Source organism: Meleagris gallopavo, chromosome 3, assembly GCF_000146605.3.
Source record: "Meleagris gallopavo isolate NT-WF06-2002-E0010 breed Aviagen turkey brand Nicholas breeding stock chromosome 3, Turkey_5.1, whole genome shotgun sequence".
NCBI classification, from domain to species: Eukaryota; Metazoa; Chordata; class Aves; order Galliformes; family Phasianidae; genus Meleagris; species Meleagris gallopavo.
In genome coordinates, this window is record NC_015013.2 from 54,261,087 (window position 1) to 54,275,742 (window position 14,656).

General features: G+C 39.1%; 1 long non-coding RNA gene across 2 annotated transcripts; it reads right to left on the minus strand.

The window, feature by feature from the left end:
• Nucleotides 1-1,157: 1,157 nt before the first annotated feature.
• On the minus strand, nt 1,158-12,268 carry LOC109366776. 2 transcript variants are annotated; one of them, XR_004159254.1, is made up of 4 exons: nt 12,199-12,268; nt 5,494-5,615; nt 2,754-2,905; nt 1,158-2,652 (listed from the first exon to the last, which is right to left on the minus strand). It is a non-coding gene; the product is annotated as an uncharacterized LOC109366776 (long non-coding RNA). The 2 variants fall into 2 exon arrangements; XR_002113356.1 differs by having other exon boundaries at nt 1,158-2,905; nt 12,199-12,267.
• Nucleotides 12,269-14,656: the final 2,388 nt, after the last annotated feature.

Sequence of the window (14,656 nt, forward strand, 5' to 3'; positions counted from 1 at the left end):
AAATGAGGCTGGGACAGAGAGTGACCCAGGTTTTCTGATGCTGACAATGACATGAAGCAAACCATTTTTTCTTCTCACGTGACTTCTCTGTTGATAACAATGAATAAATAATGCCCTTGCACTTCTGAAAGGTTTTGTAGAACCACCAGTACATTTAAGTGAAGGTTGACACTCAGAACGCTGCTCCTGAAGTTGGAGGACTGCTGCCCAGGAGGCTGCACTGTCACAAAAAGCACTGAAGGAAAATTTAGAAGCCAGAACAACAGAAATAAAAATATGCTGTATGCTAACCAAGATACCCAAAGTAGAAGTTGCCTCATGCGAAAACGAAAACACAGCTAATCAGGGGAAGGAAGATGCACTCACAAAGGAGCACAGAAAGGTTACTGGCCACTTGTTGTGTCCATCAGACAGAGGCAGACAAGCAATTGACAACTCCCTGATATTGTATAATTGCTGCTGACATGGAAGAGAGAGATGGAGAAGGATATCAAAGTGTCCGATTCATTATTTGTCCTTCCAGACTGATCAAACACAACAGACTGAAGTAGACCTAGAAAAGAGCAGGAAGTTCACAGAAATTCGAGAGTTAAAAATCAGGTTAAAGCTATCTAGGTGACTAGAAAGGAGGTGCTGGTTATCCTGGTAAAACTCTTCACTCTGGTGACCTTTTATGCATTTCCTTGTCTTCCCTATCCAAATATATCGCCTATGTTACACTTATCATTGGCCAATGGCATTGGCTTTTACACTGATTTCAAATCCAAACAAGTGCAATACCTAAGCATAAATGCACTATTGCCCATGCGTGTACTTGTGATTATTTTTGATTCCTCTTCATGGTTTAGACAGACAACATGGTTATCTAGGGAGGGTAAGGAATGTTATAGTTAGCATCTTCTTGAAAAACAAAGTACTGATATGAAGGAAAGATCTGCAGCAGCTTACTACAGATGGGAAGTGCCCTTTAAGTGTTAGTAATGTTTCCTAATATTTTACCCCTTTGTGCATTAGACAGACAAAAAGTCCTGTGTTGAGAGTATACCTCAAAATGCGTAAGACACCTTTTCTCTCCTACTTATCACTTCTAATCAGACAGATGGATACACTGCTATGAAAAAATACAAAAAACCTCTCCAAAAATAAAACAAGGACTGCATCATTTTTATTTATTTCTTTCATTCTCTGTTCAGGTAGCAAGAAATTTAATTCCAGTTGGATCAGTCTCTTGTGATATTTTTTTCTTTCATTTAATATATTTTTTAAATGCTCAGAGGCATTATGACAGAAAAGCATGTATTTTTTGTCCTGGTTTATACTCATCATCTTTACCATTACAACAAGACAAAAGCATTAAAGTAAAATTAATCATGTCAAAAGATTTTAGCAAAAAACAAGTGAGACCATGCATAAAGCATCGCTTTGTCTAGTGTGAAGTCACGCTCTGATTAAAAACATATAATGAAAGTGAAAGTAATACATCATTGCCTTAGCAGTAGGGTTTTTGGGAGAGCTATACAATTCTGAACATGAAAAAAAAGTCTTTGTAGGCTTCATTTTTTTGAAACTTGCATTGATTACAGAATAATTCTAACAAATAAAACATTATTTCACATCTTTAAAGTTTAATTAATCTTAAACATTGCAGATAAAGCAAACAACCAAAGGAGTTCCATGATTCCTGGCAGAGCTGTAGCTCATAATTAAAATAGAAGTAGTGGTGACTGGTTCTGGCCAATGAGGCATAAGGTTGCGATATGGGGACCCCTGATTGTCATGCACCCAGTAAGTAGTTACAAGGACAGTAAAACCTCATAGAATAATGCAAAACCCTTCAGAGAGCAGAACTTCACTGTTTGTAAGGATTATCAAATACCCATCAGCTTCAGTTTGTGTCACTGCCAGCAGCAGCCTGGTGCTGTTACATGACATAGGCAGCACTCGGTTAAAAAACGAACCAGGGGTGTGTATGTGTAAGCAAGGCTGGAAAGAAAACACTAAAGATCCGTTTGCTGTACTTGGCCATACAGTCTATAAAATCCTCAACTTTGCTCAGGCATGACTGTACAATAAGAAATGTTTCAAATTATACAGAAATCTGCACCTTATGAATCTCAGGTTAGGACTGTGACCCCATCAAATAAAATAAGGTGGCAGAAAATGTTTGTGAAATGCCACTTGTTCTCTCTTTTTCTGTCTCTATCCTTTGTTGCCAACATAGAAAAAATAACTCTGAGAAATACAAGACAGGAAATATACACAGTAATACTAGACTGTGAAAAATCTACCGATCCCTTGAGCCATAGCATTCTTGCCTATAGATGATGACATTAAAAAATTGGAAATGGGTGCACGCTTCCCCTCCTCTTCTGGATCTATGAACAAGGCAAGTTGTTTTCCTGATTCCTTTAGAATTACTCCCATTAGTACTGATGCGTTTGGTGCTTTGGGTAGCCAGGCAGAGAGAGGTGGGCAGTATCCCCTGCCAATAGATCTAGTCTCGTAGTGGGAACAAAATGAGATTGCTACTCTGCTGAGCTGTCATACTCAATAGCTTGTGCTGTTCCACCTGTAACCATCTTCACGGCTCCAAATACAGAGCTATGGCTTACATGGAGGCAGCAGTTCCTGACGGCTGGCGTTTTGCGTTCCCTGTACATTGCACAAGGCAGGACACAGAACCCTAAGTAAAGAAATAGGTCCAACAGCCACTCCAAAGAGAAAAGAAAGGAAGAAACACAAGAAGCAAGCACCTGTCTGCACATTAGTTCGCAGATCCCACTGAATAACTTCTGGGGCTCCTCTCAGTAGAGGGTGAGAGGAGACCACATCTCCTCTTCAGTGGATGCACCCAGGAGCAAGTTTGCCAGATTGTATCCCTACCTCCAAATGTCGCTGGCATGGACTGTAAAAAAAAAAATGAGTAATGCAGATGGAAGAGGAAATGTTTGCTACTACTAGGAGGAAATGACATACACCTCAGGTGATAATGAAATAGAAGCACCCTGAGGTACCAGATACAAAGTCTAACACTGTTTTCATCAAAAAGTCACAGAGCAGGACACGGGTTTTTCTCTGTCCCTGTTCTCCAGGAGCAAGCTCCTCCAAGTAGGGGGTAATCTGCAACCTCAGGACCAACAATGCTGTTTGAACAAGTGAAAAAGAAAAAAAAAAAAGACAGAAATAACCTCCCTCTCCTTCACTGCTGATTGTAAGCTAGAATAAGATAAACAGATCAATTATTTTCCAAAACTGTTGATTGGAATAGAGCTAGCAGTAAAAGGATAAGAAGTGGACAAAAATATACTTCCTAAATTGCGAAAAATACACCAAAACCAAAGATAGCACAATGTCCTTAAATTCCCATGTGCCAGCTAAACATCACAGTATGTTTATTCAACACCATAAGTGCACTGTACTATCACCATGTTATACTGTGACTAGTTTGTAGTCTTTCCTAAAACAGCTCAACAACAGTTTTTAAAACCATTGAGTCCATGTACTCACATACTATACCAGGGTCATTCAATGGACAAGATAAAAGCTCTATTCCAACCTGTTCCCACTTCCTACTTTCTTTAATATTAAGTTGGAAAACAATGCAGGGGCATAAAACATCTGCTTACTTGAAATGCTTGCTTCAATTTTGCAAAAATAATTATTGTTAATATTTGGCAAGTAGTAATATTCTCTAGTGAACCGTGCTTGCTATGGTTAAGTCTTATTCAGTGAGAAAAGACAAGTGTTCTCTTCAGCATATCTAAAACACAAGCCCAGACCAACAGGATGGAAAGATAATTTTTGTTTACTACCTGGTGCTACTTGTACCAGAAAAGCCTACATTATTTTGATAAAAATTACATAAAATAGTATCTTTTTATACCACCATAAATGGCTGTGCTATTCAAATACTAGCTGTGAAGTCAAGTCAATATTTTTAACCAGAACATTTAGGTATCTTGCCTCCAGGTGCATTTTCCTACAGCTTTGAAGATAGCATCACACTGTTAGTAAGCAAGAACTGAATAAATTTCATTCTTACAAAATCTTACATATCTACAGGTATCTGAGATTCAGAATAAAGTTATTTAATGCAGTGGAGGGTTCAGATCTTGAAGCGAGGGTTGCATCTCTCTTGCGTATCAGGGTAAGCCATTGGATTAGACACAACAAATTCAAAAATACAGAATGTGTTGGTTCTACATAATATTATTTTTCACTGACCATTTTTAGAATTTTCTTTTACTTTCAGAGCTAAGTACCCTATTCTACTGTTCTAAAAAACGTGAGGCGTAGCATATCCCTTCCTTAGCATGAATGTTGTAGACTTCCACAGTATACAGTTCATATTTCCCCTTTATAATTTCCATTCTTAAATAATGCCTTCAATTATTAACCCAGAGCACCTAATTCTAAGCAAGTCTTTATGGTGCAGCATTTTGAGAACGGCTCCTAAATTGTTCATAGGATAAGGCAATTTGCAGAGGCATTGTTTCAATGCATCATAAGTCTTTTTAATTCTATTTCTTCCTAATCTGTGCATATAATTTAAACATGAATGCATCCCATTAAAAGGTTTAGACAACAGATGAAGAACAGAATTCTGTAAAATGTGATTTTATTTCAAAATAAGGATGTATATTAGGAAATCCAGGTTTTACCAGTTGTCCAGTTTTAGAAGGATGGCTTTGATTTATGGATCAAAATTGCTCATTTATTATTTTATCTATACTGCTTTGGGCAATTTTGACAGTTAAAATTTAGTTTTATTGACCAATGCAGCCAGTTTAGCCACAAGGGGACTAATGCACACACAGCCTGCTGCACTCAAGAAGCTATGATTTGATTCCATGACCAAGTTAGACTGGGAATCGCAACCAACAATAAGTTCTAAAGTCCTCAATGCTCCAGGCAAAATACATGCTCTAAAACACAATCAACCTTCAAAAGAAGGTGGGGAGAAATTCTGTGATAGAAGCCACCATACACTGTATACTGCAGCTCACATATTCCACCAATGTTTCTGCCAGCAGTGGATGCAGAACAGTACAAAGAAAAATCTTTCTTTAATGACTGCAGACAACAGATAAAGCTGGAAGAAGGAAATGAAAATGCAGAAGAGAACTGAAGGTGTGCTCTAGTAAAATGACTCACCAGGTAACTGAGTGAGAAAACTGACTAAACATTGTCTTATTTTTTTCCTAAACTAGATTTTGTTCACATCTACATAAATATGCATGCATTCATGTCACAGGATGGAAGACTTACAAGTTTACTTAAAAAACTTACTGGAATGATTTTAAGCCAATGTTAATTTAGGCCTATCCTATTATAAAATTAGCATCTTCTGCAATCTCAATTTATTGCTCCATTGTGAAGCCCCTTGTGATACATAAACAAATCTCTGAAGAGAAACAAATCAATAAAGTGTCTAATTTGATTAACCATGTTTTTAAACCCATCAAGAAAACTGTACAAAAATAAACCACTTACTTGTCAGTATTTTCCACGTCTTCTTTTCATCATCATAATACTGAACCAAATTGCTGGGTAGCCGGTCAGGTCCAGGAGGCAATCCTCCAACCAATAACAGCATTTTCTTATTGGAACGAATTCTTCACCCAAAACAAGAAGACAGATGAACAACCGCATTACTGAAGAGTATTTTTAGTGGCAACAAAATCATAACCATCAAAAGAATGTTCACTGCTTGCAGTTTTCCATTTCATTTTTTGTGTTTCTTTCCCCAATCATGTCTCAACAATTTTTTGAACCAAGCAGAAAAATGATCAGAAAAGCTGCATATCTCTCTACTCATGGAATAATAAGCTTCCTTTATGCAATTTGTTAGAGGTTCATTCTAGAACGACCTTTTTCTTATATTATCCCTTTAAATCATCACTCTTTACAGCTGAATACACATGAAATGCTCTGGAGTTGTACTAAGGTTAAGCATTAAAGTTGCATGTCAAAAATCGTATTAGTCAAAATCATTATTATAAGCCATTCTACACTCAAAGAACCTTGAAAAAATTAAGGTTATGCAGAGACTTTGTGAGCCAACTCTTTAATCACACACTGAACTTCAGATATATAGTTTAGCACAATTAGCAGCACTGGGCAAACGGTTATGGGTTAAACACTACTTACAAGCATTTTTGTTTGTTTAATTTAGCCCAGGCTCTTGCTTTCCCTCTCCCCCAGCTCTCCCCCCTTCTCCTTGCTCTCCCCCTGTGCACCACTGGCTATAGCAACACCAATTGGTAAAAATGAGACTGTGATGTTGTTGTGAGCCTCCCCAGAGTGGAGCCCTGCCAATGCTTGCCACTGATCCAGCGGCATGAACCTGCTCAACTGTGCAAAGTCACTCTAATTCCCTCCCTCTGTTTTTCTACCTTCTCCCCCAGGGGGCAACCACTGAAAGGAGTGACTACCCACCCATCAACTGCTGGCAATTCGCTGCTATTAACCGTGACCGTGATTCCCAATCTGCCTGGCAGTTCTTAAGAACAGGACTGCAATGTCTCATATGCAGTAAAAGCGGTTATCTGCACCCTGGCCTCCAACACTCTACCTGATGAATGGTACGCTTTCTTCACAACATTAAGGGATTTAGCACAATTGGAAGCAAAAAGGGGAGGGAAGGCCCAGACCCCCGGATGAGTCTCGGTGCTTTAACAGTCACTTCACATACAATTGAACTTTCATCGGTAATACTAAGCTAGAGAGTGATAACAATGAAATAAGGTCTATGCTTAAACTGTTCCTGTTAAGGAGGAAGGTGAAGTAGCCTGGAATATCTGCACCAACGTGGACGAATGTGCAGGAGGACCATGCATTTAATGGAAAGTATCCTTACAAAACACCAACGTTTTTCCCATCAGAGCAATATCACTGCAGCAATCAATATGTTGGTCTGTAGTAGACTCTCCCGGCAAAGCAAGCTGGGGAATGCTGCTGACCAAAGCCCATCTCCACCACCCTGCAGGTGCTCCAGGCCCTACAGAGCTCTCCAAGATGCTTTGCCACAAAGACATGCAAGTGGACTCCCTCCAGTTACGGCCTAAAATAAACGGTGAGGAAAGCCTTACCCCATTGGTGCCAAGAATGCAACCCCTCTTCAGGAGACTGTGCGAAATGACTTGAGCTGTGCTTTAGATGTGTACAGCCACCCAAAATAATAAAATCACAAAATCACTGAAGTTGGAAAAGACCACTGAGACCACTTAATCCAACCATCAATACCCCCAATCACGTCCTTCAGTGCCACATCCACACAGTTCTTGAGCACCTCCAGGGACAGTTACTCCACCACCTCCCTGGGCAGCCACTCCCTTGCCACTCTTTCTGAGAAGAAATTGTTCCTAATACCCAACCTGAGCCACCTCTTGTGCAACATAATGCCATTCTCCCTCATCTTATCGCTGCTACTTGGGAGAAGAGGCCGGCTCTCACCTCACCATAACCTCCTTTCAGGGAGTAGAGACATCTCCCCTCAACCTCCTCTTCTCCAGAGTGACCAATCCCCCCAGAAGTTCCCTCTGCCACTTGCTTCTCCTAAGACTTACACTTCAGACCCTCCAGCTTCGCAGCCCTGAACTTCATTCAGGAAGGGAGCACAAGGATGAATACCTGATTCAGATGATACTTACAAATGAAAGCCTTCAAATAGCTATAAAGAGGATGACTACAGATGTAGATCCATCTATCACAGTGATGGCCAGGGAATTCTCTGGCAGATGGCCTTGTTTGTTTTTCAAAGAATTGAGGGCTCATGGAAGGTCTTGAATTACCAGCAGGAAAAAAAAGTCGCTCTCCTGGTGTGGGCAGGCATTGCACAGTGTGGGCAGTGACACCATACCGTGCTCCCAGCTCCAGACAGCCCCCACAGCCTACAGGCTTTCTGAGCAACCAGCCTTTGACCTTGGCACTAAACCTGCTATTTACTGTCAGATGATGACTGTTACCTGCCCACTAGACTATGTCTATCAGGAGCCATCTCGTGATTGCTGTCAGCACAGACTCAACTCAGTGAGACCAAGCTCTGGGGAAAGCTTTCATAAATGTTTGCCAGCATCTTGAAATGTTCAATCTCCCAGTAAGGTTTTTAATGAGAGAACACTTGATAAAAACTATGCAATGCAGGAGCGTGATAAACTATTTTTGGTACGAGTTAGGGATGACTACACATGTAACAAGTAGCGGAGCAAACCAGAGCCATAAGTCAGTTATGCATGGCCATCCCTAACAATAGAGAATAAATTGTTTATTCCAACCCCCTCGTGTTGTATGTTATATCACAATCAACTCCCTGTGTATTCTAAAATACAGAATGCCCTTGCAAGGTTTACTTGATAAAGGAGTTTATTTTGATTTTCATCTTTCATCTGTGAAACTCCCTTCTAACTCCAAAGCACTGTGAAAAACCAATGAATGGCCAAGGCTCAATAGTTAAGGTGAAGAATGAAATGTCAGATGTAACTCAGAGTTTCCAGACTTTGGCAGCTGCAACTATCCTTAACATTACTTTTCCAGCTAAACAATCTGAGAATTTGCTATATCCTGAGAAGTGGTGGCACGGTTACCTGGGAATTTCTAAAAACATCTAATTTTCTTACATACTTTATATGGGAAGCAGTATGAACAGCAACCTTTCATTGAAGTTTAATACATATTTAATAGCGAGCACAGTCCCCATCAAAAGCAAAGTGAATTCTCACTTGACTACCAAGAAATGTGTTACCTCACTCAAGAACATACAATATGCAACTAATCTGCCTTGAGAGCTCTTCTAGTGTAAAGATAATATAGTGACTGAAGATATGTATGTTTCTAAAGAGATGTTTTCTCAGAGTCAATTCTGTTTACTTGAAACCAATTCTGCTCTTTAAGTTTTGTGTGAATCCCAATATTCAGAGTTCAAAAAAAAAGTGTTCTCAGCTATATTATATTATGTTAGATCTGTGTTTGGTATCACACTGAGCAGCTCTGTTAAAACATTCTCATACATCTCACCACATATTTTAGTATATGAAACATCTGGAAATAATCACTGCATATATGTAGAAGCCTTTTCTAAATATTAATAATGCAATTCAGTGAAACACTAAGATGAATGAAAAATTAAAAAATATACGTAAGACAAAGATTCTCCTCTCCCTGCATTATTATGTATTTGCTATTTAGATAACTCAGTAATATCGTGAGTAACACCTGGTATTCTGTCTGAAACACTCTCTTCATAGTTCTTATTTCACAGTCTAATATACTTCTCAGTCACATTCTGTGGTTCACAGTGTCGCTAGCAATGCTATTACGAGCATCTTGTGTTCAATAAATAGCAGCAGGCCTTGGTCAGGAAAGCTAAAGTAAGTAACGCTTACCATGAACCAGCAGGCCAATGTCACATAAAAAGCTGATTTTTATCTCATTGATATCTTATCCCAAAAGCATTTCCTATACCTACAATGCAGAACTCTAGTTCTGACTGATACATATACATGTACTGTTATTATTCTGCAAACACTTTGCAGTTTCTGTTCTGCAAATATTTTAGAACAATTCACCTTCATTAAGATTCTGGGTACTCTATGTGGCCTGAAACTTATTTTGTTACAAGACTGTAAACCAAAGTATATTTTAAAGTCAACATGTGTTGTTTCATTTAGGCACAGAAAACCTGAAGATTCTGAATTTGAGAACTCATAAATTGTTTCACTGTCAGAACTGTTGAATACCTATTACATACTTAAATGCTGCTGACCTCTAAGGCTGCAGGAGATGTGCATCAGCTCTGAAATTCAGGGTCCTTATTCAACAGTCTAAACTAACTGTGAGTATACTGGGCAAAACACTGAGCCCAGAAGAATTTATCACCTTATGAATAATCAGCAGAAAAGACAGTGAGAGATCTCATTAACCCTTACAGCCACATCCACTCAAAGCTCCTTTGCAACCACGATAGCCTCATGTTAACGGAAAACACATTAATAGGAAATATTATTCTTGTACTTTTTTTTTTTTTTAAATTAGCTTATCCATCAGTCTTGCACTGCTGTGTTTTCCCCAACTTTACACTTAATGGAAGTTCATTCTACAAAGATAGGAAAGAAAATAAGCTCCATCAACAGGTTTGCTCCAGATTCCTTCAGTTTTTAAACAATGCAGTAAAGCTTCACTTTCTGCATTCATGAATGCAGAGAGAATAGAATGCAAGAGAATAAAACAAAGAATGATGATCCTGTGTTTCTTCAGAAATTCTGTGTAGTGTTACATCAGAAAGAAAACTGCATCTTGGACATAAAGGTGATAATGGCAATCCATGGGAAAAAAAAAAAAGAAAGAAAAAAAAGCTGTTCCAACTCCACTTTCAGATTAACTCAAAGCTACAATAGCACCAAAACCCTGGACCATTCTCTTATAGTCACTGTCACTCCTACTTGAGTATGGAAGGAGTCAGGTGGCTCTTCAGACCAGGAAACTTGTGGTACATGTGTGATGCCTCACTCCTGCTTGAGCTCTGACCTGACATGCAGCAGAGGCAAACTAAAATTCAGACATCTTCTCACTGAACTGAGGCTCAAACACAGTAGGCAAAAGACCAACTCAGATTTAGCGAGAGCACATGAATGGGTGGTAAATCTTAGGTACACCCACAGATTTGAGAAAATAGAGGCTGATACACTGTAATATCACACCAAAGCAACAAAGTAGCAAGAATCCCAGAAAAAGCATACGCAAATAATCTGTATCAGTTAGCATTTCAGATACAGGCCTTTCTTTTGTTAACACTAAAGACTCAATTTAACCTTCAGAAACCAGAATGATGCTCCACAACATTTTTCTTCCAAAGAGGCCTCAGAAGGAGTTTTGTGTCCAACAAAATAAAAGGGAGAATCCAGTTGCTGACTGTGAATTTGAACTGATGATGCAGACATGCATCTACCCACGGCTGAAGAATCTGTCTTGCCATCACAGAATATATTATGAGATCTTTAGCAATTCCCTTTCACAACTCTGGATAGGCATTTCAGTGCAACAACATCTTAAGAAAACTGCTTATTTTGATACAGTTTGGCTTCCACAGCTGACTGCAAAGATAGTCATGATTAGTAACACATGGTTGTTAATAGTGGGAAAATATCATTAACCAGGAATTTAACTATGAACTTGATGAAAGCCATAACAAACAAATGCAAGCTTTACTTTGGACAGAAAAGTCAATAAACATCATTTGGCACATCAATAAACTAATGAAGACTGCAACCTGTAGGTGACAGGTATCCAGAATCTCTTCCCAACTGCCAGGAGAAGGACCTAAACTCTCCCCATCATCATATGAAGTCCTGCAGGCAGCAGCTCTGCCACAACACTGAACTGACAGGAATATCCATCTTGGGGGCAATGTACAAATCTAAACGAATACTTCAGATTTGTCAGAACCCAAAGCATACTGAGGACTCTCTCAATCTCTTTGCAAATTGTGACCAAGAGATGGTTTAGTTCTTAGATTCAGAAGATATTCACAAATACACTGAACATGTTTCTTTATGAATTGACTTCTCTTGCTGTTCTACTCACACATATTGCAGAAGATCCACCCAAAAGAACAAAGGACTTCCCAGTGAAATCATAAGCCTAAAAATTAGCCTGACCATTCACTAGTATCACAGAGATTCTCATTTTCATCTCCTCACTCACTTTATAAAGCCTGCATAACAAAAAAGCCCACAGTACACACTCTCATTACAGCAGAGCTCATAGTGACGTTCACTAAATATCTTCAGTGGTGACCAAAATACAGCTGCTCCCTCACTTTTTCTCCATGCTGTGCAGTCAAGGCACAGTCCTGCTGACCAGTGACAGGCTGTGCTAGGGACACAGACAGATCTGTTATTTTTTTTCCTCTCTAAATTTATTCTTCTTTTTTTTCCCCTCAATGTATTTTATTTTAAAAAATAACGGTACTAGAAAGAAAGAGAGTCACTGGTCGCTTCAACAGCAATTTTTCATTTCTGTCTCCATCTAAAAAGCAAAAGCTCACAAGTAGGTGAACTTTTTGTCTGACAGGCTACATGTAACTGTTGCTCATTGACCTGATGCATAATCAGTGAACGTACAGATGTTATAGTTATGAAATGTACCAGAGAGTTTGGCTACGCAGTTATTATACCAAAACAGAATAGATAGAATGCTTACCCATATCCTCGGCTCTCTATGAAACTCCAGGGGAGTAGATCTCCAAAAGAGATCCTTCCCCACTGGTGGTCAGCTCTTAAATGGCTCTAGGAGAGGTGGAGCCAGGCTCCATTCCTTCCTGCAGCACAGGTGAATTGCCTTCACCTGTGCTCCATGGCTGACTCATTGCTCGCCTCGGTTATCAATCAGAGGTTCAGGCCGTGATTCAGCAGTTCCCATACATCTGACAAGTTGGGGTTTTCTTTGAATGCCTTTATACCTACAGTTGCTAAACTAGTTTCCTTTCTATAATTTAAATATGTTTGGAGCTCTGAATACCCCATCTTTTCTTTATGAATCCAAACCCATTGTTGCTACTCATTTACAATGAGTAAACCTCAAAGAGTTATGGAATATTTTTAGCTGGAGGATATTTAAAATGAATGTCTTTTCCTCTGAGGATAAAACCTTCTGAGTGGATGTCTTAGGAGTGGACCACTATCCTGGAAGAGTGGCACCTATCATCAGCTTTTCTTTGGGAAGAATGCACAGGAATGTGCTTTCATCTTTGTCTCCCTGTGTCCAGCCTATTCCTTGTATAGAGAAGAGACTCGTACCACTTCCTCACAAAGTTTCTCAGCAGCTTTTCTATGTGGAGTTTTGTCAGGGTTGCTTTATCCCTATACAACACCGCTGTACCTTATAGCTTGATATAGGCTTTAATAAATGTGCTGTCTCTGTGATGAGCTCATCTCCATGAAGATTTCCTTAATCAAAGGTGTCATCCCTTTTGCACCAGTTATATTGCAACCAAATCTCTTTTTGTGGAAGCTTATTACAAAACTGCAGGTCTAATAGTTTTGTGTACTTCCTATTACAATGATACCCATACAAACAGATCATCTGAACACAACTTTACATTTACTGAGATCTGAATGCTGAAGATAACTTTCCTAGCAACTCAGTGAATACCTGAAGCATTGTAAGGGATCTATCTGAATCACAGCAATGTTAATAGCAAATCTTATACTCGCAGTCAAAAAATCTCCTGTGTCACAAACCCTATTGGCAAAACTCTGTAAACAACCGATTTACCATATTGCTGGCAGTTCTGAATAATCTTACACTCCCTTCATCCCGATACTAAAAAAAAAAATAAACACAAAGAAAATGTCAAATCTAAATGCTGCTGAAATTTGTTTTCCTCATCTCCTCCTTTTCTTTCCTTTTCTTCTTTGTCTTAGATAGAAGCAGTAAAATGAAATGTTTATAGAATGCTGCAGGGTGGTCAAGTCTGCATTTTTCTCTTAAAAAATTTCAATCAGCTCTTCTTACTGACACACATACTGTGAAAAGTCAGAAGTCTTTCTTTTTTTTGATTCTGTATCAGACATCTATGACTACAGGAGGTCTCCGCACCAGAGGCTGTGCTCTCTCCAGCTGAGCTTCCTTTTCGTTAGAAGCTGTTGAGAAACAGAACCTGCTGCTGCCTCACGTAAGCCGTGACTGGTTACCTTTCCTACTTTATTTTTCTGAAAGGAGGCAGCAGTCAGGGAAAGATCAGAGGAATCTACTGCGGCATCAACCTCTGTTTGCTTCCAGCTTCAGTATAAACCATCCGTTTCCACTGAACTTGGCAGCTGATAACATTTGCTCAAAGTTCATTGTCTGCTTTCCAAGAAAATGGCAAGAACAGTCGACTAGTAGTGGTACTAGGCACAACAGTCTTTGAAGAAAATTTAAGGAAGCCAACAAATATGAAAAGCAATGCCAGAAAGTATCTAATAACAGATTTTCTCTTCCCATACAGGCTAATTTCTTTAGTAGCTGGGTAAGTCGGTAGGTAGATTGATACATCTCTAATACCAGGCAGGATAGCAACAAAACCAACAACAGAAAGAGATGTTTACAGAGCAGTGGAGGCCAGCCCCAAATTTTTAATCAGGAATCCAATTAACTTGAATGTTTGATCTTTTCAGACCATACTTTGCAAAAGGATATTAATAAACTGTCCTAATTATGAAACTGCTTTGGTTATTTTAAATGAGTAATTTGAAAGGATAAAATGGTGTCTTTACAGATTATGAGAACTTTTTCCTATTATCTGTTTATCAGAACTCAAAGTTCGTTTTTTTTTTTTTTTTTTTTTTTTGCAAAAACACTTCCTCTCAATTTTGTACTGCTTGCCCTCCTCACTCCCCTTACCCCCCAAGACTCACTGTACATTCTCTTTGAGTGCAAGCTCAAAAAGATTTAAGTATTTCTCTTTGAGTATAAACTGAAATAATTACACCATTCCTGCTTTGTTTCATTTACTGGTCAGTAGTCACAAATTCAGAACTTCTATATTCTTCCACTAAGGGGAACCTACGCCTTCAAGGACTAAATGCAGACACGGTCTGCATGACCTTCTCCTCTCCATCTCCTCTCTCCATTTGAGGAGAACGTGTGTCAGGAAAAGAGAGGACATGCAGACAGC